General features: G+C 43.9%; 2 pseudogenes across 2 annotated transcripts in view; one reads left to right on the top strand and one right to left on the bottom strand.

Annotated features, from left to right (window-relative positions):
* The window catches only part of LOC311148715 (solute carrier family 15 member 5-like), a 202,049-nt pseudogene that overhangs the window by 107,710 nt on the left and 68,155 nt on the right, over window positions 1-26,184 (bottom strand). The gene's annotated exons all lie outside the window — the stretch shown is intronic.
* Window positions 14,153-24,987, top strand: LOC311148657 (tripartite motif-containing protein 16-like; annotated as a pseudogene). The gene is made up of 5 exons: window positions 14,153-14,749; window positions 15,208-15,303; window positions 23,430-23,663; window positions 24,054-24,108; window positions 24,345-24,987. The product of its transcript is annotated as a tripartite motif-containing protein 16-like (transcript).

A 26,184-nucleotide genomic window follows, 5' to 3' on the forward strand; every position in this document is an offset into this window, starting at 1 on the left:
CCTCCAAAGGCAATAGCAAAGTCTAGAATCAATACTATTCATCAACAGCTCTCCTGCATTCACTAACGACACAAATTAATACACCTGCCTAATGACACACATCTGTGAAGCCAATTTAACAAATACTTGTAGTACCTTAAAATGGGGGGACCATGTACAAAAGGTGCTGTCATTTCTAAATGATTCATCCGATATGTATGAAAATACCCTCAAATTAAAGCTGACAGTCTGCACTTCACCCTCATTGTCATTGTATCCTTTCAAACTCAAAGTGCTAGAGTACAGAACTAAAATAACAAAAAAATGGTTACTGTCCAATGAATTATGGAGCTCACTGTACATGTGGAATATGGTATGATGATAACATTCCCTATCTCTGTGAATGTGTTTGTGTGTCTGTAGTGAATATAGTGGAGGTTGTACTGCCTCCAGAGCCCACGACCAGAGAACAGTTCTTACAATGTGAGTCTCTTTATTCTTAAGTAACTAACAGTCTCTTTTTACTGACACTCCTAACAATCCCTCTAGAAATATATAGCAATAGTAGATCTAATCAAAGACTGGGTATCTATCTGACTCCTCATATTTCTCTGATTTGATATCTGCTGTGCTCTAATCAAAGACAGGGTAGGTACAGTATCTGACTTAACTTATTGTTCTAACTCCCCTCATTGGTCTCTGCTCTGCTCTTCTCCCAGATTCCTGTCAGCTCACACTGGACCCAAACATAGCACACACACTCCTCTCTCTGTCTAAAGGGAACAGAAAGGTGAAACGTACAGGCCAAGTCCAACCATATCCTGTTCATCCAGACAGATTCACAAACTACCAGGTTCTGTGTAGAGAGGGTCTGTCTGGACGCTGTTACTGGGAGGTGAAGTGGAGTAGGGGGGAGGTTGTTACAGCAGTCTCATATAAAGACATCAGTAGAACAGGGACAGGTAGTGGATTTGGATACAATGACAAGTCCTGGAGTTTAGTGTGCTCTAGTGGTGGTTATTGGTTCAGACACAATAATGTTGAGACTAAAGTATCAGGCCCTCAGTCCTCCAGAGTAGGAGTGGACCTGGATCACAAGGCAGGTACTCTGTCCTTCTACAGTGTCTCTGAAACAATGACCCTCCTCCACAGAGTCCAGACCACATTCACTCAGCCCCTCTATCCTGGGTTTTGTTTCTATAATAGTACTGCTGAGCTGGTTAAACTATAGTAGGGTCCACATAGATACTAGTCATGCTGGTGAAGTCTATAGCTGAGCTGGTTAAACTGTAGTAGGGTCCACATAGATACTAGTCATGCTGGTGAAGTCTATAGCTGAGCTGGTTAAACTGTAGTAGGGTCCACATAGATACTAGTCATGCTGGTGGTGATGGTCCCCAGATGTGATGATTCATTCTGCTCTGTTTTTATGTACAATTATTTGATTGATTTGATCTTCAGAAGATGTTACGAATTATAATTCAATGCATTCAGATTTTTTTTAAGTGCAATGTTTTAATCTTATATATTCACATTAATCATGATTATGCTGTTAATGTATGTTGGTTGTCATTCAGAACCATTTAAATGTTTTCTCAATTGGTTCTCTGTCTCAATGTCTTTTTCCTCAGTATCATGGAACAGGTAGTGTTACTTACTTGCTAATTGAACTATATGGGCCGGTTTCCCGGACACAGATGAAGCCTAGTCCTAGACTAAAAAGCATGTTCAATGGAGATGTCCGGGAAACCGGCCATAAGTTTGGCATCTTCTATTCTCCCATCCTGATCAGTCAAGCAACATTAAACCTGTCCAGCAGGTGGTGCTATTAACCAAACAATAAAAACAGCACATATCTTGACTTGCCACTCAGTATATCAGTAATGTTCAGAATTGTACTTTAATATAATTGGAGATTGATGGTCTTTTTAATCCACTATCTAGAGTCAGGAACAGATGAAGTTAGGTCTGCTACTGTTCAGTTATTAAATATGATTTATGGTGATGGGAAATAAAAAATACATCTAGTAGTAGTTTTCCTTTGCTATTTATTCCAAGGTGTGTCTTTAACTTGTAAATGGATTGTGTTGAAGTGGCATGTGGTGTGGATGATAAAATAGAGTGAATAGAGGAGAGAAGAGAGGAGGAGAGGAGAACATAATATAGAAGACAGATAAGATAGAGAGAGAATTCATACCCAGGGGAGTTACTGACTCTGGCCCAAATGACACCCTGTTCCCTACGTAGTGCACTAGGCTACTTCTGACCAGATCAAAAGTAGTGCACTACATAGGGAATAGGGTGGATATTGGAGATTTGCACACTGGCATTAGAATATTAGAATATCATACTGTAATGTTAGTGGTTGCCTCATTAGAATATCATACTGTAATGTTAGTGGTTGCCTCGTTAGAATATCATTGTAATGTTAGTAGTTGCCTCATTAGAATATCATATTGTAATGCTAGTGGTTGCCTCATTAGAATATCATACTGTAATGTTAGTGGTTGCCTCATTAGAATATCATACTGTTATGTTACAGTGAGGGAAAAAAGTATTTGATCCCCTGCTGATTTTGTACGTTTGCAAACTGACAAAGAAATGATCGGTCTATAATTTTAATGGTAGGTTTATTTGAACAGTGAGAGACAGAATAACAACAACAAAATCCAGAAAAACGCATTTCAAAATGTTATAAATTGATTTGCATTTTAATGAGGGAAATAAGTATTTGACCTCTCTGCAAAACATGACTTAGTACTTGGTGGCAAAACCCTTGTTGGCAATCACAGAGGTCAGACGTTTCTTGTCGTTGGCCACCAGGTTTGCACACATCTCAGGAGGGATTTTGTCCCACTCCTCTTTGCAGATCTTTTCCAAGTCATTAAGGTTTCGAGGCTGACGTTTGGCAACTCAAACCTTCAGCACCCTCCACATATTTTCTATGGGATTAAGGTCTGGAGACTGGGTAGGCCACTCCAGGACCTTAATGTGGTTCTTCTTGAGCCACTCCTTTGTTGCCTTGGCCGTGTGTTTTGGGTCATTGTCATGCTGGAATACCAATCCACGACCCATTTTCAATGCCCTGGCTGAGGGAAGGAGGTTCTCACCCAAGATTTGATGGTACATGGCCCCGTCCATCGTCCCTTTGATGCGGTGAAGTTGTCCTGTCCCCTTAGCAGAAAAACACCCCCAAAGCATAATGTTTCCACCTCCATGTTTGACGGTGGGGAAGGTGTTCTTGTGGTCATAGGCAGCATTCCTCCTCCTCCAAACACGGCGAGTTGAGTTGATGCCAAAGAGCTCCATTTTGGTCTCACAACACTTTCACATAGTTATCCTCTGAATCATTCAGATGTTCATTGGCAAACTTCAGACGGGCATATACAGTGGGGAAAAAAGTATTTAGTCAGCCACCAATTGTGCAAGTTCTCCCACTTAAAAAGATGAGAGAGGCCTGTAATTTTCATCATAGGTACACGTCAACTATGACAGACAAAATGATTTTTAAAAATCCAGAAAATCACATTGTAGGATTTTTTATTAATTTATTTGCAAATTATGGTGGAAAATAAGTATTTGGTCAATAACAAAAGTTTCTCAATACTTTGTTATATACCCTTTGTTGGCAATGACACAGGTCAAACGTTTTCTGTAAGTCTTCACAAGGTTTTCACACACTGTTGCTGGTATTTTGGCCCATTCCTCCATGCAGATATCCTCTAGAGCATTTATGTTTTGGGGCTGTCGCTGGGCAACACAGACTTTCAACTCCCTCCAAAGATTTTCTATGGGGTTGAGATCTGGAGACTGGCTAGGCCACTCCAGGACCTTGAAATGCTTCTTACAAAGCCACTCCTTCGTTGCCCGGGCGGTGTGTTTGGGATCATTGTCATGCTGAAAGACCCAGCCACGTTTCATCTTCAATGCCCTTGCTGATGGAAGGAGGTTTTCACTCAAAATCTCACGATACATGGCCCCATTCATTCTTTCCTCTACACGGATCAGTCGTCCTGGTCCCTTTGCAGAAAAACAGCCCCAAAGCATGATGTTTCCACCCCCATGCTTCACAGTAGGTATGGTGTTCTTTGGATGCAACTCAGCATTCTTTGTCCTCCAGGCACGACGAGTTGAGTTTTGACCAAAAATTTATATTATGGTTTCATCTGACCATATGACAGACTCCAAATCCTCTTCTGGATCATCCAAATGCACTCTAGCAAACTTCAGACGGGCCTGGACATGTACTGGCTTAAGCAGGGGGACACGTCTGGCACTGCAGGATTTGAGTCCCTGGCGACGTAGTGTGTTACTGATGGTAGGCTTCGTTACTTTGGTCCCAGCCCTCTGTAGGTCATTCACTAGGTCCCCCGTGTGGTTCTGGGATTTTTGCTCACCGTTCTTGTGATCATTTTGACCCCACGGGGTGAGATCTTGCGTGGAGCCCCAGATCGAGGGAGATTATCAGTGGTCTTGTATGTCTTCCATTTCCTAATAATTTCTCCCACAGTTGATTTCTTCAAACCAAGCTGCTTACCTATTGCAGATTCAGTCTTCCCAGCCTGGTGCAGGTCTACAATTTTGTTTCAGGTGTCCTTTGACAGCTCTTTGGTCTTGGCCATAGTGGAGTTTGGAGTGTGACTGTTTGAGGTTGTGGACAGGTGCCTTTTATACTGATAACAAGTTCAAACAGGTGCCATTAATACAGGTAACGAGTGGAGGACAGAGGAGCCTCTTAAAGAAGAAGTTACAGGTCTGTGAGAGCCAGAAATCTTGCTTGTTTGTAGGTGACCAAATACTTATTTTCCACCATAATTTGCAAATAAATTCATTAAAAATCCTACAATGTGATTTTCTGAATTTTTTTATTCTCAATTTGTCTGTCATAGTTGACGTGTACCTATGATGAAAATTACAGGCCTCTCTCATCTTTTTAAGTGGGAGAACTTGCATATTGGTGGCTGACTAAATACTTTTTTTCCCACTGTATATGTGCTTTCTTGAGCAGGGGGACCTTGCAGGCGCTGCAGGATTTCAATCATTCACGGCGTAGTGTGTTACCAATAGTTTTCTTGGTGACTATGGTCCCAGCTGCCTTAAGATCATTGACAAGATCCTCCCGTGTAGGTCTGGGCTGATTCCTCACCGTTCTCATGATCATTGCAACTCCACAAGGTGAGATCTTGCATGGAGCCCCAGGCCGAGGGAGATTGACAGTTCTTTTGTGTTTCTTCCATTTGGGAATATTTGCACCAACTGTTGTCACCTTCTCACCAAGCTGCTTGGCAATGGTCTTGTAGCCCATTCCAGCCTTGTGTAGGTCTACAATCTTGTCCCTGACATCCTTGGAGAGCTCTTTGGTCTTGGCCATGGTGGAGAGTTTGGAATCTGATTGATTGTTTGCTTCTGTGGACAGGTGTCTTTTATACAGGTAAAAAGCTGAGATTAGGAGCACTCCTTTTAAGGGTGTGCTCCTAATCTCAGCTCGTTACCTGTATAAAAGACACCTGGGAGCCAGAAATCCTTCTGATTTGAGAGGGGATCAAATACTTTTTTCCCTCACTGTAGTGGTTGCGTCCCCCCTTTTTCTTCTGTTGTGTTTTCCCTCAGTGTTCCTTATTGAAAATTAATTAACAATTCATCCCCGCCCAAAAAAATCCTATTGCGGTTTTGTTTTAATCACTTTGGTACTATTTTCACAAGCAGGTGGTACATTTTCACAACTCTTAGTATAAAACTCCAAGCTGGTCACGCTTGTAAGGCAGCCAGTCTTTCATTCAAAACCTGTCATTGTGCATTAATTTGGATTGGAAACATCTCTCACCACACAACCATTGATTCAAAATATAAATGTAATGAGAGCATTGGTTTAATCACCAAAACAACTTAAAACTACTCAATTGAAAATATATCATTAACTACCAATAGAAATCACTGCAAGATAAGTGTTTCAAATAACCCTTAGAAGCGTTGAAAGTAATATGCTACAGTACTGTAAATTACAGATTACATTAGGCAATACACTTACATTACCCAACAACATGGACAATCTATCATTTCCATGATATCTATCCAATGTGTAATCAAAGGTGTGATCAATGATGACATCCTCTACAATCATTCATGGGGATTTATTTTTATTTTTCTGATGTAATTGCAACATACAGTACTGTCTGTAATTAGATGTGAGACATTAAATGAAACATTAAATGAATAAAAATAAAATAATGTTTAGCACGCATTAATTAGCATCAAGCATATCTTGAGCATTTGGCCATAAATTCTCATCCACATCAGAAAATGTCCTCATTGTTCATGCACCGCTGTAGAAACCTTTCGGCATGTTGAATCAAAGCTTGACATTGGTCTGCATTGATGTCATCACATGCCTCATCCATGGCCAGAAGGAGGGTGGCACGCTCATGGGGATGGCGATCATACACCTTCCACCTCCATGATGAAAACAATTATTTAATAAGGTTGAGGAAGGAGAGTACCGGGCTGGTATAGGGTCACGAATCAGGGAGCGACCTGAAACCATGCCTGGACCACCTCTGAATGGTGGAACCTGACATTGTCCCACACAATGACATACAGTGGGGAGAACAAGTATTTGATACACTGCCGATTTTGCAGGTTTTCCTACTTAGAAAGCATGTAGAGGTCTGTAATTTTTATCATAGGTACACTTCAACTGTGAGAGACGGAATCTAAAACATAAATCCAGAAAATCACATTGTATGATTTTTAAGTAATTAATTTGCATTTTATTGCATGACATACAGTGGGGGAAAAAAGTATTTAGTCAGCCACCAATTGTGCAAGTTCTCCCACTTAAAAAGATGAGAGAGGCCTGTAATGTTCATCATAGGTACACGTCAACTATGACAGACAAAATGAGATTAAAAAAAATCCAGAAAATCACATTGTAGGATTGTTAATGAATTTATTTGCAAATTATGGTGGAAAATAAGTATTTGGTCAATAACAAAAGTTTCTCAATACTTTGTTATATACCCTTTGTTGGCAATGACACAGGTCAAACGTTTTCTGTAAGTCTTCACAAGGTTTTCACACACTGTTGCTGGTATTTTGGCCCATTCCTCCATGCAGATCTCCTCTAGGGCAGTGATGTTTTGGGGCTGTTGCTGGGCAACACAGACTTTCAACTCCCTCCAAAGATTTTCTATGGGGTTGAGATCTGGAGACTGGCTAGGCCACTCCAGGACCTTGAAATGATTCTTACGAAGCCACTCCTTCGTTGCCCGGGCGGTGTGTTTGGGATCATTGTCATGCTGAAAGACCCAGCCACGTTTCATCTTCAATGCCCTTGCTGATGGAAGGAGGTTTTCACTCAAAATCTCACGATACATGGCCCCATTCATTTTTTCCTTTACACGGATAAGTCATCCTGGTCCCTTTGCAGAAAAACAGCCCCAAAGCATGATGTTTCCACCCCCATGCTTCACAGTAGGTATGGTGTTCTTTGGATGCAACTCAGCATTCTTTGTCCTCCAAACACCACGAGTGAGTTTTTACCAAAAATATATATTTTGGTTTCATCTGACCATATGACATTCTCCCAATCCTCTTCTGGATCATCCAAATGCACTATAGCAAACTTCAGACAGGCCTGGACATGTACTGGCTTAAGCAGGGGGACACGTCTGGCACTGCAGGATTTGAGTCCCTGACGGCGTAGTGTGTTACTGATGGTAGGTTTTGTTACTTTGGTCCCAGCTCTCTGCAGGTCATTCACTAGGTCCCCCCGTGTGGTTCTGGGATTTTTGCTCACCGTTCTTGTGATCATTTTGACCCCACGGGTGAGATCTTGCGTGGAGCCCCAGATCGAGGGAGATTATCAGTGGTCTTGTATGTCTTCCATTTCCTAATAATTGCTCCCACAGTTGATTTCTTCAAACCAAGCTACTTACCTATTGCAGATTCAGTCTTCCCAGCCTGGTGCAGGTCTACAATTTTGTTTCTGGTGTCCAGCTCTTTGGTCTTGGCCATAGTGGAGTTTGGAGTGTAACTGTTTGAGGTTGTGGACAGGTGTCGTTTATACTGATAACAAGTTCAAACAGGTGCCATTAATACAGGTAACGAGTGGAGGACAGAGGAGCCTCTTAAAGAAGAAGTTACAGGTCTGTGAGAGCCAGAAATCTTGCTTGTTTGTAGGTGACCAAATACATATTTTCCACCATAATTTGCAAATAAATTCATTAAAAATCCTACAATATGATTTTCTGGATTTCTTTTTCTCATTTTGTCTGTCATAGTTGACGTGTACCTATGATGAAAATTACAGGCCTCTCTCATCTTTTTAAGTGGGAAAACTTGCACAATTGGTGGCTGACTAAATACTTTTTTCGCCCACTGTAAGTATTTGATCACCTACCAACCAGTAAGAATTCCGGCTCTCACAGACCTGTTAGTTTTTCTTTAACAAGCCCTCCTGTTCTCCACTCATTACCTATATTAACTGCACCTGTTTGAACTCGTTACCTGTATAAAAGACACCTGTCCACACACTCAATCAAACAGACTCCAACCTCTCCACAATGGCCAAGATCAGAGAGCTGTGTAAGGACATCAGGGATAAAATTGTAGACCTGCAGAAGGCTGGGATGGGCTACAGGACAATAGGCAAGCAGCCTGGTGAGAAGGCAACAACTGTTGGTGCAATTATTAGAAAATGGAAGAAGTTCAAGATGACAGTCAATCACCCTCGGTCTGGGGCTCCATGCAAGATCTCACCTCGTGGGGCATCAATGATCATGAGGAAGGTGAGGGATCAGCCCAGAACTACACAGCAGGACCTGGTCAATGACCTGAAGAGAGCTGGGACCACAGTCTCAAAGAAAACCATTAGTAACACACTACGCCGTCATGGATTAAAATCCTGCAGCGCACGCAAGGTCCCCCTGCTCAAGCCAGCGCATGTCCAGGCCCTTCTGAAGTTTGCCAATGACCATCTGGATGATCCAGAGGAGGAATGGGAGAAGGTCATGTGGTCTGAAGAGACAAAAATAGAGCTTTTTGGTCTAAACTCGCCGTGTTTGGAGGAAGAAGAAGGATGAGTACAACCCCAAGAACACCATCCCAACCGTGAAGCATGGAGGTGTAAACATCATTCTTTGGGGATGCTTTTCTGCAAAGGGGACAGGACGACTGCACCGTATTGAGGGGAGGATGGATGGGGCCATGTATCGCGAGATCTTGGCCAACAATCTCCTTCCCTCAGTAAGAGCATTGAAGATGGGTTGTGGCTGGGTCTTCCAGCATAACAACGACCCGCAACACACAGCCAGGGCAACTAAGGAGTGGCTCCGTAAGAAGCATCTCAAGGTCCTGGAGTGGCCTAGCCAGTCTCCAGACCTGAACCCAATAGAAAATCTTTGGAGGTAGCTGAAAGTCCGTATTGCCCAGCGACAGCCCCGAAACCTGAAGGATCTGGAGAAGGTCTTTATGGAGGAGTGTGCCAAAATCCCTGCTGCAGTGTGTGCAAACCTGGTCAAGACCTACAGGAAACGTATGATCTCTGTAAATGCAAACAAAGGTTTCTGTACCAAATATTAAGTTCTGCTTTTCTGGTGTATCAAATACTTATGTCATGCAATAAAATGCAAATTCATTACTTAAACATCATACAATGTGATTTTCTGGATTTTTGTTTTAGATTCCGTCTCTCACAGTTGAAGTGTACCTATGATAAAAATGACAGACCTCTACATGCTTTGTAAGTAGGAAAACCTGCAAAATCGGCAGTGTATCAAATACTTGTTCTCCCCACTGTAGGTGACCCCTTCACCTTGACAGGCCTGCTCAATTTCATTGAGAAACACAATGAGGTGTGCAGCGTGGTAGGATCCAAGTAATGGTCTACGTCCTACCACACCATCTTCAGAGATAGATGCTGCTCTTGGAAATGTTTCCCCCACGTTGTCCAGGCACTTAGACGGACGCCCGTTGGCAGATGAGGTTCCGCCCACGGCGCCAAGTTTTGGCCAGGTTGAAGCCCGCTTCATCAACAAAGATATACTAGTGATGGTTCACAGCAGCATCAAGCACCATCTCCCTCTAAAAATATATTTTGGTTAGTTATTTTTACAGTATAGTTCCATTATGATATTGTGAAGTAGCATGTTCATTAATAGTAACAGTAATACAGTATATAGTGCTGTACCTGAACATACTCGGCCCACAGTTGTTTCTCTCAGAAGGCTCCAGGTAAATGTGTTTCATAGATACCTGGTGCCTCTTCAAAAGGCGGGTGATTGTTGGTAGGCTGACGGATGCCACATTGGCAAAGGTGTCATCATTCTCCTCAATGGCCTGCTTTATTTCAGACAGACGTATGTCATTCCTGGCCCTCACAATTTCCACCACTGCCCACTCCTGCTGGTCGGTCAGCACACGACCACCACCATGGGGTCTTCTGTCAATTCTGAGGGTAGAACAGAGTATACTGTCAATAGATCATACTGTAAGAATACTGGAACATGTTTTGTGAATTTACTAAGAGTTGTGAAACTTTACCACACACTTGTGAAATAGTACCAAGACAACACTGGGGAACAGGTTGTCTGGAATCCAGTATGAGTGGAAATTGACCCCCTACTCTCTCTTTGTGAGTTATCAGTGCTCTGTACAGGCAGAAGTTAGTAAGTATGAGACAATCTTTACTGAACTGATCGGGTCCATTGAGAGAATACTCACTGAGGTGAAAAGGTTGATTAGAGGCCAGGAGAAGACTGCAGTGAGACGGGCTGAAGGACTCCTGGAGCAACTGGAGCAGGAGATAGCTGAGCTGAGGAAGAGAAGCACTGAGCTGGAGCAGCTCTCACACACAGAGGATCACATCCATTTCCTCCAGGTAACTAAACTGCCTTGTTACATGTGATATGAAGTTGCATTTTTTAAATAGTGACAGAATTCGAAATGTCTCCTTAGCTGAAGACCAAAGAAGAGTTGTCCCTCTGTAAGTGATATTCAAACACCCTCTCAAAGACAACATACATGTTCTTTCTTTTACTTATTGGATTTTGTTGTTCATCAGTCAGACGTCCTCCAGCTGACATTGGATCTGAATACAGCTCATCCAGAACTCATGCTGTCTGAGGGGAACTGGAAGGTGACAGCCACTGATAAAGCTCAGCCCTATCCTGACTACTGGAGACAGGTGCTGTGTAGAGAGGGCCTGTCTGGAGTCTGCTACTGGGAGGTAGAGTGGAGCGGTGGATGGGTTGAAATAGCAGTGTCATATAAAGGGATCATCAGGAAAGGAAAGGTCCCAGAGTCTACATTTCTAGGTAACAGTCAGTCCTGGACTTTGGAGTGCTATCCCCCCCATTGTAGGTTTTGGCCCAATGCTAATAAAACAGAAATATCTGTCCCCTGGTCCTCAAGAGTAGGAGTGAACCAGGACCACAGGGCAGGAACTCTGTCCTTCTACAGCGTCTCTGACACAATGACCCTCCTCCACAGAGTCCAGACCACATTCACTCAGCCCCTTTATCCTGAGTTTGGGATTGGTACAAAATCATATCTCAATAATTACCAGTAGGTACAGATGATTTCAACCATTTCAGACATATTGATGGAGAGCTTCTGGGTTATTAACAGTCTTCCAGTAGGCCTATGATCTGGTTCAATTCCCCTTTTTTAACGTTATTGTAAAAAAAAAAAAAAAAAAAATATTTGTAGCCTGGTCCCAGATCTGTTAGTGGTCTTGCTAAACAGATGGCATGATAGCACATACAGACTGACACTCAGGCTTCAGACTTTTACTGTCTACCTGATCACCTCTTGGCTGTTGCAATCCTCTGTAAATGTGTCTCTTTTTCTCTTGACGTAAACTGTAGTACTGGCAAACCAGTCAAATCAGAAACTGGGATCATTGTTGATCCATTTATGATCAGATGAGAATATTTAAATCCCCCATGTCCATGTATGAATCCAAACAATTCTGTATTCTGAATCAATTACTGAATCAATGTGATCTTTCAATATAAAACTCATCATCATGACATTGGAATTGCTCTGTTATTGAATTGATTGACACAATGAATCAGCTATTTCCAGTCATCTATGTAGCAGTATATCCACAGGGGGAGGAAGTGCAGGGAGATGCCTCTGATATGACTGGGTGTCAGGTGGAAGGAGATCACAGAGCCTGGAACAGAGAAGAAAGGAAGACTGGGAAGAGAAAGAGGCATTCATTTGCTTCAAACGGCTCTTGTCTGTCTCTAATACACCAGTAGGGGGCATCCTAACCCTAGCTTCCAGAGTTCAGAATACTATCCTCCATGTTGGCAGTTGGTTCCAACACTCCACATTTTAACTTCATCCCAACTACATATGGTGTCCATTGACAGTCTAAATCTCAAACCCAGTTTGTCTCTGTGTACGAACAGTGTAGCAGCAATAGGTGTGTCATAAATTCGTGCTGGCTCTCTGTCACTCACAGGCAGGGGTGACGAGGGCCTCAGCCAGCCCCAGAAGGATGTACTGGGGAGCCAGCTGGAAGCAGGCCATGGAGGACACCTGGAGCACCTTCCCTGACAGGGCCTGCTCCGTCAGAGGATAGCCCTTCCTGTGGACCTGAGACAGGCCCGCTACCAGGACAGACTGGGCCGCACACGCATGATCCAGCACTGAGAGAGGAGAGGAGGGAGGGGACAGGGAGAGAAACAGAGAGAGAGAGGGAGAGAGAGACATTAACATTGACTGGCTCATTGATGTGGATGGTATTTGTGCATGTGTGTGTGTGTGGCTGTGTGTGTGTCTGTGTGTGTGTGTGTCTGTGTGTGTGTGATTGTTTGTGTCTGTCTGTGTGTGTGTGTGTGTGTGTGTCTTTCTCTGTGTGTGTTTGTGTGTGTATCTGTGCCGTGTGTGTGTGCTTACTGATGACTCTGGCGGGGGAGAAGGGTGTTTTCTCCATGGACAGTTAGCAGGAGGTGACACACTCCATGAGAGGGGCCAGCAGCAGCAGAGGTAGGATGCTGATGACGTTCATGGCACTGATGGGCAGGAGGAAGCTGTTCAGGTGCAGGTTAGAGTTCATGGTCTGAATGTAGTAACCTGATGGAATCTGTGGGAGAGGTCAGGGTAACAACAGATTCTAGGACAACTTTATGGAGCATAAATAAACATTATAGATTTGCCAGTTTTACCCACAACATCTGAAAAATAATGTATTTGGACTTTCCACTGAAAACAAACAATGACCTGAAAATGTTCTAAAAATCAATGAATGAATGGAACCATTTATTTGTCTCTACAGTTTGAAGGAAGTTTCTAAATAATATTAGCGCTATGAAGTCTATAGCTAACGCTAGTTGGCATTGGCTCACAAAACGACCTCTAACTTACTTCATACAGGATGCAGAGACATTAAAATGGTATCCATGAGCTCATCTGACTCTGAGGAAGTAGATAAAGGGCTTCATTGCCTAAATCCCGAAGAATCCCTTTAAATTGAGTTTTTCAGTGATTGCAATTATTAATTTTTGCAATTACATTTACATTGTAATCATTTAGCAGACACTCTTATCTAGAGCGACTTTCAATTAATGCAAAATGTGAATCACAATTTTTAAAAAATGGTATAGAAAAGTATTTTGTATTTTGAAAAGTTTAGTTCAGCCCAGTGTGATTCAAATGACAAAATACTCAGAAGTCATTAAAATACGTATTTCAAATAGATGTAAGAGAAATACTGAACATCTCTGGCTACTACCCAACACTCTGTCACACTTCCTTATCAAAGAAACCACACCCCCTCTACATACAGAGTACACAGTCAAGTAGGAAGCCACTTCCTGTCCTCTGGTGTAAAGTTCCATGAAACAGAAAGTCACCTTTGACACTGAACAGAAAGTCATCTTTGACACTGCCATTGCTTAACCTACGGGAGAGAGCACCAAAATGGCAGAGAATCAGGAACTGTTCTGTTGCTCCATCTGTCTGGATCTACTGAAGGATCCGGTGACTACTGCCTGTGGACACAGCTACTGTATGGGCTGTATTAAAGAAAGCTGTGATCAGGATGATCTGAAAGGTGTCTACAGCTGTCCACAGTGCAGACAGACCTTTACCCCAAGGCCTGTTCTGAACAGAAGCACTGTGTTGGCTGAAGTGGTGGAGAAACTGAAGAAGAACAACCATCCAAATGGCTCAGCAGGGAGTTCTGCTGGACCAGGACCAGTACTGTTGTTCTGTCTGTCTGGATCTACTGAAGGAGCCGGTCACCATCCCCTGTGTACACAGTTACTGTAGGAGCTGTATTGAGGGCTGCTGGGATCAGGATGTTCTGAAAGGTGTCTATAGCTGTCCTCAGTGCAGAGATACTTTTACCCCAAGGCCTAATCTGAGGAAAAATAACATGTTGGCTGAGATGGTGGAGAAACTGAAGAAGACAGGACTCCAGGCTGCTCCCCCTCCTGCTCTGTGCTATGCTGGACCTGGAGATGTGGCGTGTGATTTCTGCACTGGGACCAGAAAGCAGAAAGCCCTCATGTCCTGTCTGGCGTGTCTCGCCTCTTACTGTGAGACTCACCTCCAACCTCACTATGAATTTCCTGGTTTCAAGAAGCACAAGCTGGTCAGAGCCACCGCACAACTACAGGAGAAGATCTGCTCTGATCATGACAAACTGCTGGAGGTTTACTGTCGTACCGATCAGCAGTGTATCTGTATGCTGTGTACAATGGATAAACATAAAGGCCATGATACAGTGTCAGCTGCAGCAGAGAGGACTGAGAAACAGGTAAGACCAGAACTACTTGTTGGTGACTGTCTGATAAACAAATAATTAAAGATACAGTAGGAACTAAGGCTGTTTAAATATGAGATCATTCAAATGATATCGATCCACGGCAGAACAAATATGAACACAAACCTTGAGTATATTGATGTGTTAACCCATATTCTCCAAATGTATCACCATTTTCTAAAGTCAAACACCATTGTAATTTGTTATCAAACATCATTATCATTCATTATCAAACACCATTATCATTTGTTATCAAACTCCCAATCAGCTCCCTGTTTTGTGCACTGTTAAAACTATAATCATTCACATAACAACATAATAAAATAATTTCACACAAACACTTCCTCAACATATTAATCCCTATCTTCTATGGGCCCTATGTCCCATTACTATACTATTGATCTACTGGACAAATAAAGCTTGATAGCTCATTGAAGAGTGATTCTCCACAGAGGCAGCTGGGGATGAGTCAGCAGAAGGTCCAGCAGAGATTCCAGGAGAGAGAGAAGGAGCTGAAGGAGCTCCAACAGGCTGTGGAGTCTCTCAAGGTGAGTATTGTTGACCAGAGGAGACACACAATTTCACTTCTCTCTTCCAGTGAGTGAGTGAGTGAGTGAGTGAGTGAGTGAGTGAGTGAGTGAGTGAGTGAGTGAGTGAGTGAGTGAGTGTGAGAGAGAGAGAGAGAGAGCGAGAGAGGACTCCAATCCCACTGACCTCACTGTTGGGAACAGTCTGTCTGGACTCTGTTCAGAGAATAGACTGCTTAATGTAACTGACGGGATATGAACCAGGTCTACCGCGGGAGAAAGCAACAGCTTGACCGTTACACCAAGAGGACATTCCCTATTGGGCTGAGGGCCGACACTGATTTTGAAATCGCAGGCGGGGTTACTTCATCACATAACCATGAGTAACCATGACCGACTCATGTCCCCTATACATTAACATGGAGCCCTCTCTCTCTCTCAATTCAAATCAATTCAAATGGCTTTATTGGCATGGGAAACATATGTTTACATTGCCAAAGCAAGTTAAATAGATAATAAACAAAAGTGAAATAAACAATCGGAAATGAACAGTAAACATTGCACTCACAAAAGTTTCAAAGGAATAGAGACATTTCAAATGTTATAACTCAAGTGCAAACAGAGTGAGCCATTCGCCAGACTGAGTTCTGGAGGTGAAATGGAAATGAATGAGGGAGAGTTAAGTGAGGTAGAAGGTGTGGTGATGAGCTCAGAACCAGTGCCTGGCATCAATGGACATGATAAAGAAGAATCTGGTGCAGTAGGAGTTAAATTTTTGGAGAAAGTGGATCCATTCCTTTTGGCAGATCCATTTGTAGTTTCAGGGTGGGTGGGAAAGGAGTTGGGTGCAGTTGAATCAGTGAAGGTAACCTGTAGTGGACTTGTGATATTTGTTTGTGTTTCTTCTGACCAGAGGGAGTGGGCGCTCCGTGTCACGCAACTTGGGTCAAGATCTGTTTCTTGCTTTGCTCTTAGGAACAGGGCACCATTGAAAGGAGTGATTTCTGGGGTAGCGTTAAGTGTAGAAATGGAGCAATTGAAGTTGAAGATTCCTGGTGTTTGTGATTCCCACCATTTGGTGCAACGCAGACCCGGTGTTGAGCGTGGTGAAACAGAGGAGTCACTGTCAGTCCTTTTGAGTTTTGAGTCTTTACCCGACAAAGTCATGGTAGGATATATCAGTTATTCCGTTAGAGTCATAGTGCCGAATCCACAGCGCTCTTTCAGGTTGTAGATCTGTGCCAGCACAGAGGGATAGGTCAATGAGTGATATATGCTTCAGTAAAGTTAGCTTTTAGCGTTCATAGCAATGATTATCAACTGTACCGCAGAAATGGAACGTAAATCACAGAAAATAGATGTTGTGGTGGTAGCTGCAGAGAAGTATTTGGGCATACGAGATTTGACTTCAGAAGAGTTACAGGTTGTGTTGAGTGGTGGTGTCCCGTCCTCCCAGGCCGTTGGCATGGTGCAGGAGCAGATAGGGTCAAAGTAGTGGAATGGGGTAGTGGGTATTTAATGAGTGTAGGGTTAGTTGGAAGGGTGTTTTTTGTATTATTATAATTTCCCCTTTTCCCATTTTGTATCACAAAGTATAATGGATTTATATTATAGTCCAGTTGGGGGCGGTAATACAACATATTGGATGCCAACCGCCGTTAAACTCCAAAGAAGAAGAACCGTTATATTATGGCTATGTACAGTGTTGTAACAATGTCTCTGTCTCTCTCATTCATTAACTTTCGCGGTAGTTGGTTGTGTGGGTCTCTGGTTATGAATGGGGTGCTGACAGACAATTGTTGATGGATATTTATAGAGCTCTGATCAGGACGATAATTGATTACTGGTGTACAGTTTATGGAACAGAGGTAAAGACTTGGCTTCAGAAGCTGGACAGAATCCAGTATATAGCTTTAAGGATATGTATTGGTGCATTTAAAATCAACATCTGTATGTGCCTTACTGGTGGAGGCAGGTGAGATGCCTTTGGATATAAGCCATAAAAAATGGTCATTATCTTATTGGGTTGAAAGGCTGTGAGGTTGAGCATCCCACTGCTACTGTTCTAGATGACTGTTGGGAATATACTAGTAGACAAGGCAGTGGTTTTGGTTGGACAGTTGGAAAGCTTGCTGATGAGAGTGGTTTGAGGGAGTTGGAGGTTGGCCCTTCTGTGGTGATAGGGGATGTTCCTCCATGGTTACTCCCAGACCCTGTTGTTGATCTAACCTTGGTAGAGAAAAGGAAAGATTGGTCAGAAGTCAGTGATATAGAGAAACTGGTTGACAATTACATTGGTAGAAGTTTTTATGCTTTTCTACCGCTTTTCACAGACGGATCCAAGGACCCAGATAGTGGGCTCACAGGAGCAGGCGTTTACCTTCCTGAATTTGATGTGCAGATATGTAGAAGACTAACAGATGAACTGTCAGTATACTCAGTTGAACTGTTGGTGATAATAGTTGCCCTCCAGTGGGTGAATTATAGTATGCTCAGATTCTCTGTCTGTATTGAATAGTTTACCATCTGGTAAATCTAATAGGAGTTACCTGCTATTGGAGGTATTACTGTTATTATGGAGAATTGAGAGAATGGGTGTAGTAGTGAGATTCTGCTGGGTCCCAGCACATTCGGGTGTGGAAGGGAATGAAATTGTAGACCAGTTAGCTAAAAGAGCTTTGAAACGAGATATAATTGATATTAATGTTCCACTGGGTAGAGGTGAGGCCAAATGTAAGATCAGATCCATTTTGATAGATGTGTAGCAGAAGAGATGGTACTCTGAGCACAAGGGCCTGCATTTATATGAATAGTTTACAGTTTTACAGAAAGGTCGATGGACCAAGATTCGAAGGTCAGATTAGGAAGGAAGAGGTGGTGTTTACTCAATTGCGCTTAGGACATTGTACATTGATCTCGTCATTACATCTGGTTGGCAAGCATGGGAATGGTTTGTGTCTGGAGGGTATGGTTGATGAAACGGTGGAGCATGTGTTGTTATATTGTTGTAAGTATGTTGAAGAGAGGGAAAGATTGAAGTGTAGGGTCATTGAGGTTGGACGGGGTTGGGGGGCTTTGGAATGGATTTTGGGGATGGGGGAGGGTCTATTAGAAGTTAGTAGGGCTCTTCTTTATTTTCTCAGAAGTACTGAGTTAGGTAGGAGGATTTCGAAATGTTGTAAACCGTGATTGACCACACACTCCAGCACAGTAGGTGGCGGCATGCACTTTTAACGTTAGTTTGTGGACCGCCATTATATCATAGAAGAAGAAGTTGGTTGTGTGAGAGTTTTGTGGTTCGTGAGGAGGGCTAATATTCTTTTTTCTTTTGGTTCTTGCGTATTTTCTGAATGGATTTTCTCATGGTGGAGGGTTTGTTTATTGGTTTCCACTGTTTATCGTTTAAAGTTGACGGGGGAGTAGGGGTATTTTGTTAGGGCGGCGTGATGGCCTCAACCGAGTGGAGAAGAAACGCTGTCGCTTCGGGTGCGTTCCAGAAAAAGGTGTGGAGGAAGTTTTGCTCATGGTCGGCGAACAGGTTGGAGCGGAACATCTGCACTCTGCATCCAGAATGAACAAGGCAGTGGTTGTGTTAATGAAAAAGGTTTGTCTTGTTGCGAGTGGGATTTTTGTGAGGGGTGTGTTGGTGCAGATTTCGCCTCTTTTGATAAGAGTTTTGGTGGCTAATCTGCCTCCGTTTATTGCTTACGAACAGACCGCAAGTAGTTGGTTAGTTTTGGTAAATATGCAAGTGGTTTTCGTGTGCTCTCGGCTGGGTGCCAAGCGGAATCGGTTAAACATGTCTCTTTTCGTAGACAAGTGTTTGTTTCTTAACAAACTTCAAGGTTACACAGGGGAGGGGTGGAACACAGGGTTTGCTAGCACAGATAGTTTTCGGTGTTTCTAGTGTGGGGATCATCAGTTATAGGCTACAAGCAGCAATATGATTGATAGGTAGGACATGTATTGAACCCCTGCCAAATAATCCCTACTCAGATAAGCTAACCTCAACCCTAGTAAACATGCATTATAAAAACCTTCTATATAAAATTATATCATATTGGGAGTAAATAGCCTCTGAATAGAAAAGGAAAAACACTGCATCTTCCAGCCCACCAATAAATTACATAATGCAACGGTCGCGGTTAGCATATTTACCTCAACATGCCCCTCGCTTGCGTGAGAAGGCAGAGTGCTCGATGCTGGTTGATGAATTTGACAATTAATGTACTAGGAAAATACGTTTTTGTCGACCAGACGTGACTGAATTAATGTTCAGGCTTATTGATAATCATTATAGTAATGAAGTATAATTTCAAAACATGACCATAAAAACAGGTAATAATAAACATGACTCATCATTATATTACTTCACAGTAATGTGTTTTCAGTCCTTCCTCTTGCGTTAGCAGTGTGGAAAGGGACAGTAAAAAGCTCAGGCAGGAGGAGTTTATGCTGCCATCTATTGGAATTATTAAGCAACTGCAGTAGTACTGAATAAAGTGTTTTTCCTTACTAATCCGTACTAAAATAGTGATTACTCAGAATTGCAAAATAAATGGCAGGGGTACCAGGAGGGAGGAGAGTACATTTTTTACATTTTAGTCATTTAGCAGATGCTCCTATCCAGAGCGACTTACAGCGTGAGTGCATACATTTTCATACTGTCCCCCCATGGGAAACGAACCCACAACCCTGGTGTTTCAAGCGCCATGCTCTACCAACTGAGCTACACGGTAGTAGTGCATGGCCAAGTGGTGGTGCGCAGGCCGTGGAGAAAGCGGTGGTGGGGAGGGTTGCAGCTGGGCTACATGAGCTGAGGCAGGTTTCTGTAGTAACAGAGACTTCACGGTGGGTGAAGGCTTGGTGGGCTCATCCCAGGAAAAATTGCCTGTCATTGGGGAAGAGGCTCTGATCAGGGGGGAAGTGCAGGGGGGCAGAGACTGGGGAGGAGGAGGACGGTACCGTGCCAATGGAGGAGGAGGAAGAGGGGGGAGGTGAGTCTGCGGGAGCGGAGGACAAGATGGTCTCGTTTTCAGACGGCTCATTGGATCCATAGCTGACAGCCAGTCAGGCTGAGGGCCCAGTACATACGGTGAGAGAACTTTCTAGGTTCCTGATGGAGACTAAAGGGGAAAAAGAAGGTTCTGCTGGAGTCTTATTTGATTGATCCTGGAAGGTTTGTAAGGTCAGTACAACACGTGATGAAGAATGAGGGGTTTAGTGTCCTCTCACCCAGGAAGCGGTATAGGCTGAGAAAATGGGTCATGGGTTCTTAAGGGCATGTCTTCAGAATCTGCTTAAATGGATGATTTTTTCTGGCATGGCGGCTTTATGGGCTTCTCTACTGGTTTCTGATTGTGGTGATTTTCGGCCAAAAACATTTAAATGTGATTTTTTTGCAAGAGACACACAGTGATGTGATTAATGAAGTGTATTGGGGGTCTGGTGGAATGGGGGCACAGGTGCTGAGCCATGGCACAAATCTTAGTGCAGGGGTAGCAAAAGAGGTGTGTAAGGGTAGGTTGTTAGTGGTTAGAGCCAAAATCAATGACCTTGTCTTTGCTTTCCAAAATGTGTCTGCACCTAGTACAGGGCTCAGTTCTCTGTTTCACCAGGGCCCAGGCAGGTGTCCTATTGGAAATTCAATGTAAAGCTCTTACAAGATGTCACTTTTTGCTCAAGCTTCCAAGGCTTTTGGGAGAGGTGGGGACAGCAGAAGGGGGAGTAACTTCTGTTGTGGGGGAGATGAGGGAGCCTGATGGGTGGGTAACTTCTGTTGTGGGGAGATGAGGGAGCCTGATGGGTGGGTAACTTCTGTTGTGGGGAGATGAGGCTGTGGAGTTGTACTCTGATTTATAGAGGGCAGAACTCTGTGATCCTGGGTGTTCTCAGGTTCTGCTCACAGACCTTTCCAAACTATCTCTGTCACAGAGAATTGACATTTCCCTGGCCTTTCACAAACTCTCAGCTGCCGTCTCTCAGACGGTCTGCATCAGATTTTTTTTTTTAAAAGGTCTGGGAAATTATTGGACAGGACGTGTGTTGCGTGAGTGCGTCGGGTGGGGGAGCTGTCGCTAAGCTGTAGACGGGAGGCTTTGACTCTCCTGCCCAAAAAAGGGGATTTGAGCAACATAAAGAACTGGAGGCCTGTGGCATTGCTCTGTGTGGACTATAAGATGGACGGGTAACTGTGTATCAGGACACCTAATCACAGACAATCTGTTCATAATCAGGAGAAAGCCTTTGATAGGGTGGACCATTAATATCTGTTCAATGTGTAGGTTTGGTTGTTGGGAGAATTTTGTGGCCTGTGTTCAAATGTTGTACGCTGGGGCTTCATGTATGGTCAAGGTGGGGGGAAGGCTCAGTAGGCAAGTCTGGGTAGGGAGGGGCATTCACCAGGGACAGTTCCATCGTTCTGACTCAAAGCGGCGCAGAGGCTACTGTACCGTATGGAGGTGGGCTGGAGGGAACCAGCATGTGCTCTGTTGAGGAGGGCTGGTGGTTTGGGGCTGGATCAGCAGCTCTTCATTAACATTTAAGTCATTTAGCAGACGCTCTTATCCAGAGCGACTTACAAATTGGTTCATTCAACTTACGATAGCCAGTGGGACAACTACATCTCGATCACAATAAGTACATTTCTTTAAACAAGTCAATGCTAGCAGGTGAAATAAGTCAGGTGTTAGTTTAGACAAAAGACAGTGGTAGTAAAGGGGGGGTAGAAGGATAACTATTATACTATTGCAGGTATTCCTTAAAGAGGTGGGGTTTCAAGTGTCTCCGGAAGGTGGTCAGTGACTCCGCTGTCCTGGCGTCGTGGGGGAGCTTGTTCCACCATTGGGGTGCCAGAGCAGCGAATAGCTTTGACTGGGCTGAGCGGGAACTGTGCTTCCGTAGAGGTAGGGGGGCTAGCAGGCCATAGGTGGATGAACATAGTGCCCTCATTTGGGTGTAGGGTCTGATCAGAGCCTGAAGGTAAGTAGGTGCCGTTCCCCTCACAGCTCCGTTGGCAAGCACCATGGTCTTGTAGTAGATGCGAGCTTCAACTGGAAGCCTGTGGAGTGTGCGGAGGAGCGGGGTGACATGAGAGAACTTGGGAAGGTTGAACACCAGACGGGCTGCAGCGTTCTGGATAAGTTGCAGGGGTTTAATGGCACAGGCAGGGAGCCCAGCCAACAGCAAGTTGCAGTAATCCAGACGGGAGATGACAAGTGCCTGGATTAGGACCTGTGCCGCTTTCTGTGTAAGGTAGGGTCGTAGTCTGACTAGCAGACCTGCGGCTGCCGGGGGGTGGAAAACCCCCCAAGAGTCGGCACAGCAGGCGGGACAAACGTCTCTTAGGCTGCTGGAGAGAGTCATGGGGAAGGTCCAGGAGGCTCTGCCTGACCCAGTGAGGAGGGGGCTGGAGCAGCCTGAGGAGGGGCCACCACCGTTTCCACCACTGCAAGTGACAGCAGAGACTGGGGACTGGCAGGAGAGTCCGGAGGACTTACTGACTTAACACTCTGAGCCTGGGGGAGTTTGAGGATGTGGGGGGTAAGGTGCTGTACACCCTCAGTGTCAAGGTTAGACACATCAGGAGCTTAGCGGGAGTGAAGGGGCATCAGTGGCAGGGGGTTGTGGGGGCTGAGAGCATGGCAGGGTATAGGTGGAGGGGCTCTATAAGCTCCCAGTGCTGGAAAGGTCAGGGGTCCTCCAGTGGAGGGTATTACATGGAGCCCTGGACACCAATAGCTGGTTGGCTCGGGTTGACCTGGGAGTTGGGGAGGGGTGTCTGTTTTCTGCAATGACAGACTGTTCATCATGTTTTTTCTGTGTTGCCAGGGTAATGCCATTACTGTTGACGCCTTAGGGTTGAGTTTGAGTTGTACAAAATGATCAACAGTGTGGAGATGTTTCAGGAGGTATGGGGGCTCAGGGGGGCTGTCTGTACGGCTGGAAAGGAGGGGTTGGATGGACGGTTGGAATGTGGTGCTGGATGGTGTATTGTACTGTGGTGTTGGGTACTGGATAATGTGATTGTATGGAGGTTGTGGTGGCATGCAATCTGTTTTTAGGAGGGGGGGATGTTAGTGTAATGAGGATGGCTCATTAAAGTAAGACAAGTCAGTCTCTCTCTCTCTCTCTCTCTCTCTCAACAGCGCTCTGCACAGGCAGCAGTGAAGGACAGTGATAAGATCTTTACCGAGCTGATCCGCTCCATTGAGAGAAGGTGCTCTGAGGTGAAGGAGCTGATCAGAGCCCAAGAGAAGGCTCAAGTGAGTCAAGCTGAAGGACTCCTGGAGCAACTGGAGCAGGAGATAGCTGAGCTGAGGAAGAGAAGCACTGAGCTGGAGCAGCTCTCACACACAGAGGATCACATCCATTTCCTCCAGGTAAATAAACTGCCTTGTTACATGTGATCTGAAACTAAAACTCAATGTGAAACTCTCAATCATTTGGTTCTGTTCTCTCTCTCTCTCTCTCTCTCTCTCTCTCCAGAGTTATCAGTCTCTCTCCAGTGTATCTTCAGACTTACCCAGCATCGTTGTCTGTCCTCTTCAGTACTTTGGAGATGTGAGTAAGACTGTGTCTGAACTGAGAGAGAAACTAGAAGATGTCCTTAAAGGAGAATGGACCAAGATCTCCACTACAGGTGTGTTGAAAATAATCAGAACATCAACTTTAGACCATTGAAAGTTCCCTACCAGTCATATACATGTGGAATATGGTATGATGATAACATTCCCTCTCTCTGTGAATGTGTTTGTGTGTCTGTAGTGAATATAGTGGAGGTTGTACTGCCTCCAGAGCCCAAGACCAGAGAACAGTTCTTACAATGTGAGTCTCTTTATTCTGAAGTAACTAACAGTCTCTTTTTACTGACACTCCTAACAATCCCTCTAGACATATATAGCAATAGTAGATCTAATCAAAGACTGGGTATCTATCTGACTCCTCATATTTCTCTGATTTGATATCTGCTGTGCTCTAATCAAAGACAGGGTAGATACAGTATCTGACTTAACTTATTGTTCTAACTCCCCTCATTGGTCTCTGCTCTGCTCTTCTCCCAGATTCCTGTCAGCTCACACTGGACCCAAACACAGCACACGCACACCTCTCTCTGTCTGAAGGGAACAGAAAGGTGACCGTTACAGACCAATCCAACCATATCCTGATCATCCAGACAGATTCACCAACTACAGTATGGTTCTGTGTAGAGAGGGTCTGTCTAGACGCTGTTACTGGGAGGTGGAGTGGAGTGGGGTGGATGTTGCGTGGATGTTGCGTTTTGTGCGCTGTGATAATATAGCAGTCTCATATAAAGACAGCAGAACAGGGACAGATGGTGGATTTGGATTTGGACTCAATGACAAGTCCTGGAGTTTAGAGTGTTGTAGAGGTAGTTATTGGTTCACACACAATAATGTTAAGACTGAAGTATCAGGCCCTCAGTCCTCCAGAGTAGGAGTGGACCTGGATCACAAGGCAGGTACTCTGTCCTTCTACAGTGTCTCTGACACAATGACCCTCCTCCACAGAGTCCAGACCACATTCACTAAGCCCCTCTATCCTGGGTTTTTTCTCTGTAATGGTACTGCTGAGCTGGTTAAACTGTAGTAGGGTCCACATAGATACTAGTCATGCTGGTGTAGTCTATAGCTGAGCTGGTTAAACTGTAGTAGGGTCCACATAGATACTAGTCATGCTGGTGTAGTCTATAGCTGAGCTGGTTAAACTGTAGTAGGGTCCACATAGATACTAGTCATGCTGGTGTAGTCTATAGCTGAGCTGGTTAAACTGTAGTAGGGTCCACATAGATACTAGTCATGCTGGTGTAGTCTATAGCTGAGCTGGTTAAACTGCAGTAGGGTCCACATAGATACTAGTCATGCTGGTGTAGTCTATAGCTGAGCTGGTTAAACTGTAGTAGGGTCCACATAGATACTAGTCATGCTGGTGTAGTCTATAGCTGAGCTGGTTAAACTGTAGTAGGGTCCACATAGATACTAGTCATGCTGGTGTAGTCTATAGCTGAGCTGGTTAAACTGTAGTAGGGTCCACATAGATACTAGTCATGCTGGTGTAGTCTATTGCTGAGCTGGTTAAACTGTAGTAGGGTCCACATAGATACTAGTCATGCTGGTGTAGTCTATTGCTGAGCTGGTTAAACTGTAGTAGGGTCCACATAGATACTAGTCATGCTGGTGTAGTCTATAGCTGAGCTGGTTAAACTGTAGTAGGGTCCACATAGATACTAGTCATGCTGGTGGTGATGGTCCCCAGATGTGATGATTCATTCTGCTCTGTTTTTATGTACAATGATTTGATTGATTTGATCTTCAGAAGATGTTATGAATTACAATTCAATACATTCATATTATTTGTAAGTGCAACGTTTTAATCTTATACATTTTCATTAATCATGATGTATGCTGTTAATGTATGTTGGTTGTCATTCAGAACCATTGAAATGTTTTCTCAATTGGTTCTCTGTCTCAATGTAATTTTCCTCAGTATCATGGAACAGGTATTGTTACTTACTTGCTAATTGAACTATATGGGCCGGTTTCCCGGACACAGATGAAGCCTAGTCCTAGACTAAAAAGCATGTTTAATGGAGATGTCCGGCATTCCGACCCTAAATTTGGCATCTTTCATTCTCCCATACTGCTCAGTCAAGCAACATTAAACCTGTCCAGCAGGTGGTGCTATTAACCAAACAATAAAAACATCAGCTATCTTGACTTGCCACTCAGTATGTCAGTAAAGTTCAGAATTGTACTATAATATCATTGTAGATTGATGGTCTTTTTAATCCACAACCCAGAGTCAGGAACAGATGAAGTTAGGTCTGCTACTGTTCAGTTATTAAATATGATTCATGGTGATGGGAAATAAAAAATACATCTA

The sequence above is a fragment of the Coregonus lavaretus genome (genome assembly GCF_964263955.1).
Source record: "Coregonus lavaretus genome assembly, chromosome: 21".
Lineage (NCBI taxonomy): Eukaryota > Metazoa > Chordata > Actinopteri > Salmoniformes > Salmonidae > Coregonus > Coregonus lavaretus.